The sequence below is a fragment of the Rhynchophorus ferrugineus genome, unplaced genomic scaffold, assembly GCF_030347505.1.
Source record: "Rhynchophorus ferrugineus isolate W39M unplaced genomic scaffold, kcgeb_rfMv2 rfM1, whole genome shotgun sequence".
Classification (NCBI taxonomy): Eukaryota; Metazoa; Arthropoda; class Insecta; order Coleoptera; family Curculionidae; genus Rhynchophorus; species Rhynchophorus ferrugineus.
Genome location: NW_027472580.1, coordinates 63,732,161 through 63,744,300, shown reverse-complemented (window position 1 = coordinate 63,744,300; position 12,140 = coordinate 63,732,161).

Sequence of the window (12,140 nt, the reverse complement as noted above, 5' to 3'; positions counted from 1 at the left end):
GTGGACATAAACAAACAAGCTGTTCAGAAACAAAATCAAGTCGTTACAAAGTCAATCATGTAGTCAGTAGAAGACGTCAACAATGGCCAGGTTTTAGAAGCAAGTCAGTAGCAAGCACAAGCATTCAGCATTACCAGTACACAAAATTGATGCAAGTAAGATAGACATCCTATTAATGTGCACAAAATTTACTAATTTTGCTAATTTTTACTAAATTTACTAATTTAATTTACTAATTTACTAGGTGAGAGAATACTAGAAATCATTGGTTTGGTAGTATAAGTAGTAAATCCACATGAGTTTGGATTAAAACTAATTAGTATTTTGTTTCGAGTACATTATTATAGAAAAGCAGATAGAGATTAGGAAATAACACATCGGCTGTTATGCAAAAGTTACATGGACACAAGAAAAGAAGGAACCAGCAGCATTCACAGAAGCAGACCATTGGAAGAATATTTTTCAAGATCACTCACGGACAACAGCAAATTATTCCACAGTAAACTTTGTAAGATGTACATAGGGGTAAAGTAACCATTGTTATTAAATCAGCCAAAATTAGTATGCAATAACGCAAAATTAAGAATCGAGATATTTTTAACATCCAAGATTACTATTTTAAATTCCATGTCAAAATTAGAAAGAATAGACTTTATTAATTTCAAACAAGATTTAAATAATTTGCAATCAACAAATATTCCAATTATGACAATTCAATTTAAATACAAACATAATTCATTAAAATATATAATTAATAGGATAATCTGATTGGTCGCTAAATAATTTCAGCAAAATTAGGTCATAAAGTTATAGGATAAATTATGTTAAATAATAATGTTGCTGTATTTCAAGTTAAATGTAAATTTCATTTTTGTTTAAATTTAATTAATAGAAGCTCAATTGTAGCATAATGATAATATTTCCTATAAACACTATGTATTTTTGGGTACTATTAATTCACATTTTAATTAGTATAATACATTCTGAGAATTTTAAAATAAACGTTCAAAGAACAAATTTTTAGCCCTCAGACGAAAAAATGTTATAAAGTGCAAGATTATAAAATTTTCAGACATTGTACTGACACATTAACAACACAATAACATTCTTGACAAAATTTTGAATTTGATTAATTTTAATTCAGAATTAGGGTTGACAACAGATCATATCAATGTGTGAATAGTTTGAATAAATGAATACAAATAAAGGCTTCAAATGGATAGTTTAGTCCAGAAAATTTAAAATACTTTGGGAATAAAATCAAAATGGTAGTCTAATTTAGTAATAATCTTGAATAGGACTACTAATATTGAAAATACAGCAATGGTATAGTTTATAATTTGTTACAAATATATAAAATAGCAAATGATTAAAATAAAATATTTTCTTTAAAGCAATATACTCACATTGCATTTGTCAAATTATCTATAAATTAATTAAATAAGTTAAATAATTGAGAATTAAACAAAACAAAAAGTTTTATAACTTGAATTTATCTAATGTAAGGTAATTCGAATTCTTTTAATTTTGGTAATTTCCTGAAATGGAATATTATATAATTAACATAAAAAAAGGTAGCAGAACAACCTTCTTAAATCTAATGAATGTGCCAATTGTAGTTGCATGAATTTTGTATTTAGATATGGCTTGAGATTATTATCAATTTAGAGGTTGTATCTCTGAAAGATCTGATGCATGATTTTAACCTGAATTAACAACTTTCTGTTCGAGAAATCACTTACTTTCGTCAATAATTCTCTAGACATGGATATAATCATAGGTAAATGCTTACACTAAGGACATAAGTTAAAATTTTGGAATTGTAAATTCAAAAGTTGTAGTATATACATACATTCTCTATATATACATATATTCAATATGATTCTGTAACATTTATGATTGAAATGAAGGCAACATAACAATAACTTAAAAACTTTTGTTAAAAGTCAGCAACTAATCAGAGAATAAATTAACTTTTAAACGCAAATACAAGAATGTATATGTTTTAATGAATACATGGAATATAAAATAAATCTATTAAGAACATAGTGATGAAGAACAATAGTCATATTAAATCAGACCAGTAAATAAGCAGATATATACAATTAACAGGCAAATAAATGATCAAAATAAAAATCAAGTAATGAAATATATGAATAAGAATAGGGTGAAAGTAAAATACAACAAAGGTTTGCAGAACAACAATAAGTATAAACAGTTTATAGTTGGGTAAAGTAAATAGTAAGTATACAGCAAACATGAGTTTGATTGTTCAGTTGAGGTGAACATTGAAAAAGGATAATATTGTAGTTTGTGGATAGTTTTATTGGTTATAAAGTTTCAAAATGTTATAAAATATTGCAGTAAATGCAATTAAAATAAACTTAGTTGGAAAACAAAAAATTTGGGGATCGAAGTAGAACTTGAGAATATAGAGGTGCGAAGCTATTAAACAATGTGGAAATTGGCAAAATAATTATTTCAAGTAAATAGTTAAGACTATTGTTGGATGTAAAATTCTAAATATCAAACGCAAAAGGATATAAATTTATAAGGTTCGTTAGAAAAATAGCAGAAGAAGCACATAATGCACCAGGCCATTCAGAGAAGTTAAAATGGAGTCTAGCAGTTGAACCTCACCGAAGACATTGACTGCAGTTCAGCCAAAAAGTATAAAATTGACTTCACAGTTATAAAACAAACCGCATGGAAGGTATAAAATGAAACGACGAAGGAAGAAATCATCAAGGTAAGACATTTTAAAAGATCATGTAGTAAAGACTGTTTCGATTATAGAAAGACCAAAGCCACCAACTACAATGTTCCAAGAGCAGCCGGAGTGAAGCCTTGCGAGGACGCTGCGAAGTCAGGATGGCCGAATGTTGGATATATAAATAAATGGGTGGGTGCGCCTACATCTGACATCCTCTGACGATGTATGTATTGTTGCATAGCCGATTAGTAGTTTCCTGTAAATTATAATAAACGCTACGGCGCATGCTCATACTAATGCCATCCGGACAGGATGAAGATCCCGCCATCTTGATTCATTCTGTGTTGGGCCTTTGGCTGATATGTTTGTCGAAATAAATAGAGAGAGACTCAGTTGAATCCAGTGTTTTAATTGCCCAAACACCTTCATCAAATCGATTCTACACAATCGGTTCTAACAATATATTACAACTTTTAAAATTTAAAATTCCAAAATTTTAACTTATGTCCCTAGTGTAAGCGTTTACCTATGATTATATCCATGTCTAGAGAATTATTGACGAAAGTAGGTGATTTCTCGAACAGAAAGTTGTTAATTCAGGTTAAAATCATGCATCAGATCTTTCAAAGATACAACCTCTAAATTGATAATAATCTCAAGCCATATCTAAATACAAAATTCATGCAACTACAATTGGCACATTCATTAGATTTAAGAAGGTTGTTCTGCTATCTTTTTTATATTAATTATATAATATTCCATTTCAAGAAATCACCAAAATTAAAAGAATTCGAATTACCTTAGATTAGATAAATTCAAGTTATAAAACTTTTTGTTTTGTTTAATTCTCAATTATTTAACTTATAGATAATTTGGCAAATGAAATGTGAGTATATTGCTTTAAAGAAAATATTTTATTTTAATCATTTGCTATTTTATATATTTGTAACAAAATATAAACTATACCATTACTGTATTTTCAATATTAATAGTCCTATTCAAGATTATTATTAAATTAGAATCATTTTATTCCCAAAATATTTTAAATTTTCTGAACTAAACTATCTATTTGAAGCCTTTATTTGTATTCATTTATTCAAACTATTCACACATTGATATGATCCGTTGTCAACCCTAATTTTGAATTAAAATTAATCAACTTCAAAATTTTGTCAAGAATGTTATTACAGCAGTACAATTTTTTTCTATGAGTACAATGTTGTCTGAAAATTTAAAATCTTGCACTTCATAACATTTCTTTCGTCTGAGGGTTAAAAATCTGTACTTTGAACGTTTGTTTTAAAATTCTGAATGTATTATACTAATTAACAGTTCCGTGCTAGCTCTCGAAGAGAACGGTCGTGTCCGGTCCGCCGAACCTACCTGCGCTTCCGAGAATTACCCAAAACTTTCTCTGAGACGGTCGATCCGTTATCACGTTTTCACCAGTGCCTACGTCAAAAAAGCGTCTGTAAGCGCCGAAAAGGCGTATTTACAGACAAGGCAATGGAGTTATATACGTCAGAGCCGACGTCGCCTCCTGAGCATAATCCCAGCTCTCCTAACTCAAATGGACAATCTTTCGAAGACAGCCGAGAATTGCTCATAATAGATTTAGGAAGACAGAATGAAGACCTGTGAAAGCAGATAGCTGAAGTAAAAATGTTCGCTAAAGCACAAACAGGCGCTCTGAACAAGCAGACGGAAAAGCTGGAAAAGAGTGAAAAGGCTTCCGAAGATCTTAAAGAAGAAATCAAAATTCTCACTGCTACGAAAACAGACTTCATGAAGTATCAAAAAGATGCCATGGAAATAAAGACTCCCGCTGCCACAGAAACCCAGACCCAGACACCAGCTAAACCGGCACAACGGTCAGACCAAACTGAAGACACGGACGACGGTTTCACCTTGGTGGGAAAAAGAAAGAGGGGGGCCATCACTCCACCTCAGGAAAGCCAGCTGCCGAAGGCCGGCAACAAGGGGAAACAGGCTCCCAAATCACAGCCCAAGCCGGCCATTCAATCTACCCAATCAAAAGCCAAGGCTAACGTACAGCCTTCGATTACAAAATTTGCCACCAGACCAGTGCAAAGCAAGCCGACCACCAGGACGGCCCCACAGCCACTACCGAAACAAGTTACCACAAGACCAACCCAGCCTGCGCAGGTAAGTAGCCAGGCCACTAAACAAACCTTAACCTCCACAGCAAAAACAGTGCCAACCGTTTCGGCGACTGTTTCTCAAACTCACCCAAAGGAAAAAATTCCGCCTATAGTGCTCCGTGACAAGAAGAGGTTCATGGAGCTCATTAGAATTACTAAGGCACAATCAATAGATATTATAACCCGAAACAAAAAGGAGGGCATTTTCTTATTCGTCGCCACAAGCGACGATTACCGAAAACTCACTACCCTGCTTAAGGAAAGGAATTACCCTTACCATTCCTTCTGTCATCCGGAGGAGAGAGCATTCCGGGTAATAATAAGAAACGCATTGACTGCATTGACGAGTATCGTTAACTTCTCTTTGATCAAGGCTTCCATCCCAAATTTGTGCAAAGATGGAAATTAAAATCCTGGATAGAACTACCAATTGTTCAGGTAGTTGTCCCTCGCGAAGAGCGACAGATCATATATATGATCAAACTCGGCGTCATCACAGTAAAGATTGAGGTCCAGAGGGGAAACGGCCAGCCAGTGCAGTGCTTCAACTACCAGCTTTTGGGTCATTCCAGCTCGTATTGCCGAGCACCCCCACGGTGCGTCAAATATGCCGGGCATCACGACAATAGATCCTGTACCAAAATCCCAGAAGCACCTCCAAAGTGCAGCAATTGCGGTGAAATTCATACCGCAAACTTCACCGGTTGCAGCTGCCGTCCGGCTACAAGAAAACCAAAAATTCCGACCGAATCCAGGCCTCCACAAGGTTCTGCATGGAGTAACCAAGGTGGCAGAAAGCTAGCCCAAAAATTAGCCAGCGCCACCCAGCCTGCTCCAACTCAAACTCCTGCTTCAACCAATACACCGGACCTTAACTCCCCAATGCAGGCATTTACTGACACGCAGGCTTTCCTACAAGTGATCGCCCTGGCTCAGCAACGTGCTCGTCTTTTTCCAAATGTCGCCGCCTAAGCGGCAACATTTACCTGTTTCTTTAACTTCCAGCAGCCTTTTAATTCTTCGAAATGGCTGTTTCGAAATCTCTTATACTGATGACATGGAATGCAAACAGCTTACGCGGAAAGAAAGCGGAATTGGAAGACGTCATGATATTCTATGACGTCGACATCGTTCTCATCCAGGAAAATTTCCTGAAACCCTCGCATCGTTTCTCTTTCGAACACTTTTTTGTCTACAGAAACGATAGAACTCCGGCTCGAGGAGGTGGAACCGCCATTCTCGTCAGAAAAGGAGTCAAACTCAAGCTCCTTCCATCGTTATCAGTAAACAACTTCGAAACAACCTCCATTAAAATCGATATCCAAGAACGTCCCTTCGTGATTACATCACTGTACAGGGAATCTTCTGCATTCAACTATGCCAAATACCTATCACTCGTCGAAGGAAAATTTCCAAAAATAATAGGTGGCGATTTCAACGCCCACCACCCCACCTGGGAGTGTTTCAGAGCGAATCCCGCAGGTAACGCCATCGCAGCTCTAAGTGCAGATCTGGGCTACGGCCACCACTCAAGCCCCACTAACAAGATTCAGGAAAAAGACCGGCTGGAAAAACTACCAATCCCTTCTCCTGAAATCCGATCCAATTCCGAAAATTAACCAGAACAGCTCGAGGAAGCCGTACTCAAGCTAACTCGTGATATTCAGTCTGCTCACGAATCTGCCACAGTCAAAATTTTATCACAACCCCAGCCGTGGAAAAACAACATTCCCGCTTCTCTTAAACGTGAAATTCGCGTCAAAAACGGTTTATGTAGATTAGTTCAATTCACCCTTGATGCTGCAGACAAAAGGGAGGCGAACAGAGCATGCAAGGGGGTAAGGGCGGCCGTCTCGACTTGGCGAGCAATGAAATGGAACTCATTTCTCGCGGACCAAAGACTGGATGGCTCCCTTCCTTCGGGCGTGTCTCCAAATGCCTCGTGGGGAAGATGCACAATGTCATCCCCCCTGAAGTCAGCGGTTACAGGAAATTTCGCAGTCACTGACCAAGAAAAAGTCGAGCTCCTTGCAGAGACCTACGAAGCTCAAATGAAATGCCTCCCACCCGCAGAGAACACTAAAACTAAATACAATGACACTGTCATCAACGAATCCAACTCCATCAAAAGACCAGTAACCCCAGCCGTTCTTCTCAACCATTTCGTGTCTCCATAGTCTCTACAGACTATGATCGGCAAACTTCAAACCAGAAAATCTCCAGGTTTCGATGGAATATCAATTGCCCAGTTAAAAAAGCTCCCGCATAAGCAGCTCGCAGAACTGGCAAACATCATTAACTCCATCATGAGGCTGCAACATTTCCCGGCGTCTTGGAAACACGCACATATAGCGGTTATACCCAAGAAAGGAGCAAAATCATCTCCATCTGATTACAGGCCTATCAGCCTTCTCAGCGCCATTTCGAAGCTTGTCGAGAGGGCAATACTCTACGATCTCAACTCTTTCACAAAGGAAAACAACATCATTCCAGATAAACAATTCGGCTTTCGCGCTCACCACTCATCCGTCCATCAGGCTACCCGACTGGCCGCACACATCTATCACGCTCTTGACCAACGTAAAAAGCTTGGAGCACTTCTTCTGGACCTAACCAAAGCCTTCGACAAGGTCTGGCACGACGGATTGATCGCAAAGCGCGTGCGGTTAGGCCTTCCAGAAGACCTAACCGCTCTCATCAAGTCCTATCTCTCGGACAGATCTTTCCAGGTCAAGATCAGGGAATCACTTAAATTCACCAGTCGTAAACAAATCGATGCTGGCGTACCTCAATTGCTCAAATACCTCAAATGCTTATTTTACAAGATGTTAATTCGGTCCGTACTCCTCTACGGATCTAATGTCTACTTCAAGTTTGTTACACCCAACCAGGTCAAACGGCTTCAAGTTTTCCAAAATAAGCTCCACAGGAGAATATTAAACGCTCCATGGTTTGTCAGAAATAATCAAATTCATAGCGAAACTGACACTCCAGAAATCAAGCACTTCATATCTCAATCATTCCACAAACAACAACTCAGCTCAAGTTCTTCTGAAAATGCGCTTGTTCGCGAGCTGGTCGACATGCTGGGAGCTTAGCACCGCGTCACCGCCAAGCTCCCCCCTTTTCCAGGTTGAAACGACCTCATCCGTCGCTACAGTCATAACTTTTGCCCCCATACAACGGTATCCAGTTGTGTGTTAACTCAGGTTCGCGATCAATAGAATCGCCGGGCCCTCGTGCCCAATAATGGCTGCCCGATCAGCGGGTGCCATATCCACAAATTTAATGCAGTAGCAGTAGCGATCCACAGGGGTCAACTGTGAGGCGGTTTCGATTTAGTGTATTGGTAAGCCCAGAGGCAGTCTCACATAACCCGGTCCAACTTGTCACTCCAGGGTGAATCTCCGCGACCAGGTATGCGTCATGCATTCAACCGCCTGGTTTTTAGGCCAGAACAAAAAAAAATTATACTAATTAAAATGTATTGATATTACCCAAAAATACATAGTGTTTATAGGAAATATTATCATTATGCTACAATTGAGCTTCTATTAATTAAATTTAAACAAAATGAAATTTACATTTAACTTGAAATATAGCAACATTATTATTTAACATAATTTATCATATTACTTTATTACCTAATTTTGCTGAAATTATTTAGAGAGTAATCAGATTATCTTATTAAATATGCATTTAATGAATTATGTTTGCTTTTAAATAGAATCGTCATAATTGGTATGTTTGTTGATTGCAAATTATTTAAATCTTGTTTGAAATTAATAAAGTTTATTCTTTCTAATTTTGACATGGAATCTAAAATAGTAATCTTGGATGTTAAAGATATCTCGATTCCTAATTTTTGCGTTATTGTATACTAATTTTGGCTGATTTAATAACAATGGTTACTTTACCCCTATCTGCATCTTACAAAGTTTACTGTGGATAAATTTGCTGTTTTCCATGATATCTTCAAAATATTCTTCCAATTGGTCCGATTATATGTGAATGCTATTGGTTCCTTCTTTTCTTGTGTCCAATGTAAACTGCCAATGGGTTATTTCCTAACCTCTATCTGCTTTCCTATATTAATGTACTCGAAACAAAATACTAATTAGCTTTAATCCAAACTCATGTAGATTTACTACTTATACTACCAAACCAATGATTTCTAGTATTCTCTCACCCTACTAATTTTGTGTACATCAATAGGATGCCTATCTTACTTACATCAATTTTGTGTACTGGTAATACTTAATGCTTGTGCTTGCTACTGACTTGCTTCTAAAACCTGGCCATTGTTGACGTCTTTTACTGACTACATGATTGACTTTGTAACTACTTGATTTTGTTTCTGAACGGCCTGTTTGTTTATGTCCACATTGTGGTGGCCCGTTTGTTGAATTTTTGCTTATTGCCTGTGTGTTGACATTCGCCATATTGGCAACACGTGTAATTCTAGAGGTTTTGTTTACTATTTTTGTTACTGTTTGGTTACTACTTGATTTTCTATCATTACTACTTTTATTGTGTTTGGCTGTTTGATGACATCCACCATATTGGCAGCATATGTATTTATTGAGGTTTTGTTTACTAATTTGATACTGCTTAATTACTACTTTCATCACTACTTTGATATAAACCTTATTGGCTGTATATTTACTGAAATTTTGTTAATAGTTCTTCATCTTGATAGCTCGTTTGTTGACAACCACTTTGCTAGCGGTTTGTTTACTATTCTTCATAATCTTGATAGCTGGTTTGTTGACTTTTACCTTATTACCACCTGTTTGTGGCCAGTTGTCTAGTTGGCGACAGCTACTGGTTTCCCCCTAATGATGGCAGTCTGATTGCCCATTAGGCTGGCATGGCTGTTGCTGCTGTTGTCGATGTTAGTGGTCTAATTGCAGACAACCACCTTGTGGGCCTGGAAGCTAACACGCACTCTAATAATGCCCTGATTTCAAATGTCTATCTAATTGCCGTGCGTGCTGTTGGCCCCGTGTTGGTGCAGACATTCATCTGGTTGTAATGAATGATGCTGCCCCCATGTCAGTGGCCTGACTGCAGATATTCAACCGGTTCGCTTGGCTGTGCGTGTTCGCTAGGGTGTCTGCTTGGCGGTTCTACAGATGTTCGTCTTGTCAACCTAGATGTTAATACTCACTGTAATCGTGGCCTGATAGACTATCTGTATTGGTTGCGGATGCCTCTGTGATGGTGGTCTGACTGTAGACCTCAATCTGATTGTCCTAACTGCTGCTGTCGGCCATGGTGAAGGCCTGATGGCGGACAAACTTCTTGTTCGTCTGACTGCATGCATCCCTTGTGATGGAGGACTGGCTCCTGACATTTAAGTGTATGTCGTGACTGCTATTGTCGTCCGTAGTGGAGACCTTTCAGACTTCTTTGGCTGTAGACATTCATAAAAATGTCGCTTGCGATGGTCACCGGTTGGTTGGCCCTTCTTGCGCTGGCAGTCTGCTTGTAGACGTTCATGGAACGTCACTCGTGATGGCAACAGGTTGGTTGACCCCCTCTTGCAGGCAACCTTGTTGTAGACGTTCATGGAACGTCTCTGATGATGGTGGCCGATTGGCTGGCCCCTGTTTGGTTAGTACCCTTTATATTGGCGGCTAATTTGTTGTCGCTTGCATTGGTGACTCTAGTTGTTGTTCATCTCGTTGGCGTACCCCACATAGATATTTACATGCTGCAAGCTTTCTCGCTGTGTCACCGTGCTTGGTGATTCTGTAGTGATCTCTTGGATGGGCAGCTGGTCTGCGATGGCTCCACAAGGTTGGTGTCTCGTACGTGTGGCCCCCTTGGTTGGCTGCACGTCTGCTGCGTGGCCCCTGTTTAATAGACTGCCCGTTGTGGCCACCAGATTGGTGGGACGCTCATTGTGGACCTTCCTGGTTGACGGGACGCTCGTTGTGGCCCTCTCAGGTTGACAGCCAGCTCGTTGTGGACCCCCCAGGTTGGTGGGCAGCTCGTTGTGGGCCTTCTAGGTTGAAGGAACGCTCGTTGTGGATCTTCTCGGTAGGAGAAACGCTCGTTGTGGACCCCAGGTTGGCGGGCGGCTCGTTGTGGACTCCCCAGGTTGGTGGGAAGCTCGTTGTGGACCTTCTAGGTTGAAGGAACGCTCGTTCTGGCCCCCAGGTTGGTGGGCGGCTCGTTGTGGATATCTCGGGTTGACGTCACACCTGTTGCGCGACCGTCAGGTAGGCGGCAAGCAGGTTACAGGGTCCTTGAATAGCCTGCACGGTGATTGCGGACCCCAGGTAGACGGCACGCTGGTTGCACGTCCGTCAGTTAGGAGGCATGCTTGTTGTGGGCCCTTCGAAGAGGCAGCACGCTGATTGTAGACTCCCAGGTAGACGGCACGCTCGCCTGGTAGGCGTCATGCATGCCGTGGACCCTTGGATTGGCGGTACGCACATAGCGAACTCCCCAATTTGGTTGGACTCTTTCATGGATTACCCTAGTGGGCAACAAACTTATTGTGGTCCCCCAGATTGGCGGGACGGGACCCTTCAAATAGGCGGCTCGCTGTTGCGGCCGCTAAGTTGGCGAGGCTCATGCCATGGAACACCCAGGTTGGCGGATCATTTGTCATGGCTCCCCAGATTGACGTCGATCTTGTTTACATACCTGATACTAAGTCTGCGAACTCATGGTGAACTTCCAGTAGCACCCCTCTCGTTGGTGTACCTCGTACTATCTCTCATGATGCAGGCTTAGTTGGCGCCCGTTTTGTTGATGTACCCCTTCCTGTCTCTTATCATGTAGGACTGCTAGGTGGCGTCAATCTTCTTGGTATACCTGGTGTTGTCTTTCGACTTTCTATAGCGATATTGTGTAGTTCACCATGTCTGTGGCCTGCTAGTTGCGAGTTGTTGTATCACAGGTTATTGCTCTCTATGTAGACAGCTTATTCGCTGTTCCACGTCATGCCGACTTGCTGGTGTACCTCATTGTCATGTCTATCGATTTGCAACAGAACCCTTGTGGAAAAAAAAGAGATGAATCAGAAAAAATATAATTTTCAAATTTATCTATTCCCTGTAATAAATAGAAAGTACGTCTGTTGCAATTGAAAACGTTGTCGCTTGTAAAAAAAAATAAATAAAAAAATTATTTTACCAGATCTGGTCCTGTGCCATTGTGCTCAGGGGTGGACCATCAATTTGCGTCGACTATTACCTAGAACTAATTCGCCACGCCGAATTTATATTCAACATTTCTTTTTCAAAATTTAA